The sequence below is a fragment of the Salvelinus alpinus genome, chromosome 15 (genome assembly GCF_045679555.1).
Source record: "Salvelinus alpinus chromosome 15, SLU_Salpinus.1, whole genome shotgun sequence".
Taxonomy (NCBI): domain Eukaryota; kingdom Metazoa; phylum Chordata; class Actinopteri; order Salmoniformes; family Salmonidae; genus Salvelinus; species Salvelinus alpinus.
Genome location: NC_092100.1, coordinates 40097707 through 40103714, shown reverse-complemented (window position 1 = coordinate 40103714; position 6008 = coordinate 40097707). Strand labels below are relative to the sequence as shown.

The window sequence follows — 6008 nt, the reverse complement described above, 5'->3', positions numbered from 1 at the left end:
TGTTTTTTCAGTACAATGTGAGTTTTATTAGTCAGTATTGCAATGTAACGTTATCTGTCAGTTTCCCTAGCTAATTCCCTATTTTTCCCACTAACACCGTATAAACAGTGTCGCTGTTCAGCTATTTTCAAGTATCTTCAGAGATGCTCAATCTGGTTCAAGTCCGGGCTCTGGCTGGGCCACTCAAGGACATTCACAGACTTGTCCCGAAGCCACTGCTGCATTGTCTTGGTTGTGTGCTTAGGGTCGTTGTCCTGTTGGAAGGTGAACCTTCGCCCCAGTCTGAGGTCCTGAGCGCTCTGGAGCAGGTTTTCATCAAGGATCTCTCTGCACTTTACTCCATTCATCTTTCCCTCAATCCTGACTAGTCACCCAGTCCCTGCTGCTGAAAAATCCATACGGATTACCAGGACGTATACTACGAGCATGCACTGACCAACTGGCAAGTGTTTTCACTGACATTTTCAACTTGTCCCTGACCGAGTCTGCAATACCAACATCTTTCAAGCAGACCACCATAGTCCCTGTGCCAAAGGACACCAAGGTAACCTGCCTAAATGATTACCGACCCATAGCACTCACATCTGTAGCCATGAAGTGCTTTGAAAGGCTGGTCATGGCTCACATCAACACTATTATCCCAAAAACTCTAGACCCACTCCAATTTGCATACCGCCCCAACTGATCCACAGATGACGCAATCTCTATTGCACTTCGCACTGCCCTTTCCCTCCTGGGAAAAAAAGGAACACCTACATGGGAATCTATTCATTGACTACAGCTCAACGTTCAACACCAGAGTGCCCTCAAAGCTCATCACTAAGCTAAGGATCCTGGGACTAAACACCTCCCTCTGCAATTGGATCCTGGACTTCCTGGTGGGCCGCCCCCAGGTGGTAACAACACATCTGCCACGCTGATCCTCAACACGGGTGCCTCTCAGTGGTGCATGCTCAGTCCGCTCCTGTACTCCCTGTTCACCCATGACTGCATGGCCAAGCATTACTCCAACACCATCATTAAATTTGCCGACTATACAACAGTGGTAGGCCTGATCACCGACAACGATGAGACAGCCTATAGGGAGGAGGTCAGAGAGCTGGCAGTGTGGTGCCTCTCCCTCAATGTGATCAAGACAAAGGAGATGATTGTAGACTATAGGAAAAGGAGGACCGAGCACGCCCCCATTCTCATTGCCATGGCTGTAGTGGAGCAGGTTGAGAGCTTCAAGTTCCTTGGTGTCCACATCACCAACAAACTATCATGGTCCAAACACACCAGAATAGTTGTGAAGAGGGCACGACAATGCCTATTCCCCCTCAGGAGACAAAAATAATTTGTCATGCATCCTAAGAGCCTCAAAAAGTTCTACAGCTGCACCATCGAGAGCATCCTGACTGGCTGCATCACCGCCTGGTATGGTAACTGCTCGGCCTCCGACCGCAAGGCACTACAGAGGGTAGTGCGTACGGCCCAGTACATCACTGGGGCCAAGCTTCCTGCCATCCAGGACCTCTATACCAGGCGGTGTCAGAGGATGGCCCAAAAAATTGCCATAGACTCCAGCCACCCTAGTTATAGACTGTTCTCTCTGTTCTCTATGCTCTCTGTACCGGAGCGCCAAGTCTAGGTGCAAAAGGCTTCTTAACATCTTCTACCCCCAAGCTATAAGACTCCTGAACACCTAATCAAATGGCTACCCAGATTATTTGCATTGTAGTCGTCGTCCCACCCCCATTTTTAAACTACTGCTTCTCTCTGTTTATTATCTATGCATAGTCACTTTACCTCTACCTACATGTACATATTACCTCAATTACCTAGACTAACCTGTTCCCCCGCACATTGACTCTGTACCGGTACCCCCTGTATATAGCCTCGCTACTGTTATTTTTTATATATATTTTTTTACTTCAGTTTATTTTAGTAAATACTTAAACACTTTTTTTCTTAACTGCATTGTTGGTTAAGGGCTTGTAAGTAAGCATTTCACTGTAAGGTCTACCTGTTGTATTCGGGGCATGTGACAAATGCAATATGATTTGATCTCTGGAGCTCTGTCTGAGTGACCATCGTGTTCTTGGTCACCTCCCTGACCAAGGCCCTTCTCCATCGATTGCTCCGTTTGGCTGGGCGGCCAGCTCTAGGAAGAGTCTTGGTGGTTCCAAACTTCTTCCATTTAAGAATGATGGAGGCCACTGTGTTGTTGGGGACCTTCAATGCTGCATAAATGTGTTGGTACCCTTCACCAGATCTGTGCCTGGACACAATCCTCTGTCGGATCTCTACGGACAATTCCTTCGACCTCATGGCTTGGTTTTTGCTCAGACATGCACTGTCAACTTTGAGACCTTATGTACAGTAAGTAGTCAGGTGTATGCCTTTCCAAATCATGTCCAATCAATTGAATATACCACAGGTGGACTTAAACATCTCAAGGACGATCAATTGAAACAGGATGGATTTGAGCTCATTTTCGAGTCTCATAGCAAAGGGTCTGAATACTTATGTGAATAAGGTAATTCCATTTTTACAATTCAAAAAATCTGTTTTCACTCTTTCATTATGGGGTATTGTGTGTAGATTGAAGTGAAAAAATAAATATTTCATCCATTTTAGATTAAGGCGGTAACGTAACAAAATGTAGAAAAAGTCAAGGGTCTGAATAATTTACAATTGCGACCTGGACAAGATAAAGCAAATCAGTGCAACACAAACAACAACACAGAGTTACACATGGAATAAACAAACATACAGTCAATAATACAATAGTGTGTGCAAATGAGGTAAGATAACAGAGGTAAGGCAATAAATAGGCCATAGTGGCGAAATAATTACAATATAGCAATTAAACACTGGAGTGATAGATGTGCAGAAGATGAGTGTACAAGTAGAGATACTGGGGTGCAAAGGAACAAAATAAATAACAGTATGTGGATGAGGTAGTTGGATGGGCTAATTACAGGTGGGCTATTTACAGGTGCAGTGATCTATGAGCTGCTCTGACAGCTGGCGAGGGAGATATGAGTCTCCAGCTTCAGTGAATTTTGCAGTTAGTTCCAGTCATTGGCAGCAGAGAACTGGAAGGAAAGGCGGCCGAAGGAGGAATTGGCTTTGGGGGTGACCAGTGAAATATACCTGCTGGAGCGCGTGCTACGGGTGGGTGCTGCTATGGTGACCAGTGAGCTGAGATAATGCGGGGCCTTACGTAGCAAAGACTTATAGATGAAGCCAGTGGGTTTGGCGACAAATATGAAGCGAGGGCCAGCCAACAAGAGCATACAGGTCGCAATGATGGGTAGTATATGGGGCTTTGGTGACAAAATGGATGGCACTGTGATAGACTGCATCCAATTTGCTGAGTAGAGTGTTGGAGGCTATTTTGTAAATGACATCGCTGAAGTCAAGGATCGGTAGGATAGTCAGTTTTAAGAGGGTATGTTTGGCAGCATGAGTGAAGGAGGCTTTGTTGCGAAATAGGCAGCTGATTCTAGATATAATTTTGGTTTGGAGATGCTTAATGTGAGTCTGGAAGGAGAATTTACAGTCTAAGTCAGAACCGTCCAGAGAAGTGATGCTGGGCAGGCGGGCAGGTGTGGGCAGCGATTGGTTGAACAGATAAGGTAGTTGCTGTGAAATTGTTAGATTACTTGATAGATATTACTGCACGGTCGGAACTAGAAGCACAAGCATTTCGCTACACTCGCATAAACATCTGCTAACCATGTGTATGTGACCAATAACATTTTATTTTATTTGACTACAGAGTGAAAATGCACTGACTGAAGGAAGCAGGAAACATGCTTACCGTGTGAGCCTCTCTTTTGTCCCAGCTTTCCCTTGGTCATTGGATGTTTGGCCCGAACCGCTGACATCTCTCCTGGAAACATCAGTGGAAAACATGTTGAAAAGGACATTGTAATTAAGAATAGGTCCATGTGTATGTAAGGTATAGGCACACCGGTCAGATTTTCTTCATAGAAATTGCCTTCCTCTGAAGATCCTGATGGCCCTGGGACATAACCATCTTCACTGTTGTCAATACTGGTTATTGAGTCATCAGTCTTGTATCCAAGCATAGCTTTGGTCAACTCTATTGCAGAAACAAAAGTATATTGGACAACTAGACAGATAAAGTATTTGGACACTGGCACATTTTGATTAGTTATTGCTCTGTGCTCCTCTACTTTACATTAGGTTATAATACAATGAATATGGGATGAAAGTGCAGACTTGCCTGTCTTTGATTTACAAAGCTGATTCACAAGAACTTACAGTATGTGCTGGTGTTGAATCACTCTAACTTACATATACGCTGTCTGTTCTGACCAACGGCGGTGCATCATCCAAAACATGGACTATCGAACCAGAGGTACTGGCAGCCTCGGTGTCTCACATCTAAGGATACAATAAAATGAAATTAGTCATGTGCAAATTAGGCAATTGAATATGATTCAACCATCCCCAGTATCCTCATTCTAAACAACTGACAAACCTGAGCATCGGGATTTATTATTTCCTTTTCAAATCTGGACTACAAGTTGAATTATGTTTCTTTTATAGTTTCCATGCATCTTCTTAGCCTCTGCAGTGCCTTTGTAAAGGAAGACACGTTTCTAAAAGAATGGTTGAGACTTAAAAGAATGACAAGATTGCTAAGCACACCACAAATGGGATGGGCTGGGGGACACCAATGACTGTTATCATTGACTGATAGAGGTCCTACAAACATCTATTACAATTTCCTTTTTTTAAGACGACTTTCAAGGTAAAAAAAGCAAGTATAAGCATAACATAAGCACAAAACTTAAATAAAATAATTTAATGAGGGGATTTATTTTTATATTTCAGCACACATGCATGCTTATGACTTGACAAAACAGATGAAAAGGAACTGGCTTTTCTAGCTAGCTTGTAAATCAATTCAAGTTACACTAGCAATATTATTGTCCAATGCATGTAACATTGGGTTAACCACAATCATGTATTCTGAATCAAAGACATGTTTACCAATTATGATAAACTAGCACGCTAACTGCTAGCTAGCACGCTAATCATTTGCTAGCTAGCACGCTAATCATTAGCTAGCTAGCACGCTAATCATTGGCTAGCACGCTAATCATTAGCAAGCAGTAAATAAGTATAAGGTAAAAACATGCAAACTAACAATTGCACATTAATGAATTGTTTGGATAAGTCCACCAATTTCAATCTCATGATGCAGTATATCTGACACAATACGGCTTTCGGGACATTGTCAATGCATGTTGGATTCCACCGAAAGACATACATGAGCTAACATTAATTACAAATAAAGACAATGGGAACATGCATTGCTTGCCAATACACCACATACAATATTAGTTAAAATATTGGTTAACAGTTTAGTTAATAGCTTACCTTCTTGCATGAATGCGAACGTCTGCAACCATCCCCCTCTTCATTAAAAAAACGTGCTGCACAGCTACTTTTGATGTGATCATGCTCAGGCAGAGACAGGCTTGCCAGGTCAATTTCACATTTCTTGTAAATCCAGTAAAAACCCGATTTCAAAACCTGAAAACTGTCACAATTTCAGCAGATTACAGGGAAATTAATGGGTTTTTAAAAATACCATGTTGGTAACGGTGCAATATAGAAGTAGTATAAAAACTTGCACCCAGCGACCAAAACTTTTCACCTGCAGCAAAGTTTTAAAAGTATCTCAGTAAAAGACAAAACAGCGTACATGGCAACCCCAGGGAGAGATTTGTCAATGCAGCTTGGGGGAGGGGGAACTGTGTTGACCTGTGAAATTTTTGGTAGTTTGGTACTTTTGTGCACTCTGCAGTGGGGGAGGGGCTGGATCTATAGCAGAAGTTATGGCGAGTAGACAATGATTCCATCAGCCCAGATTTCTGAATATGTGTGCAATATTATTACTGTCACCTACATTTCCTTAGACAATTTGGGTTTGTAGCTGACACAATCAGTATCAGTGAGGTGTTAAGTGCAGCTACTTGAATGGT

At 42.8% G+C, this 6008-nt stretch overlaps 1 long non-coding RNA gene across 1 annotated transcript; it reads right to left on the bottom strand.

Annotated features, from left to right (window-relative positions):
* LOC139540049 (uncharacterized) lies at positions 1 to 5755 on the bottom strand. Its single transcript, XR_011668070.1, has 3 exons — positions 5401 to 5755; positions 4309 to 4398; positions 1 to 3880 (listed from the first exon to the last, which is right to left on the bottom strand). It is a non-coding gene; the product is annotated as an uncharacterized lncRNA (long non-coding RNA).
* Between the last annotated feature and the right edge of the window lie 253 nt (positions 5756 to 6008).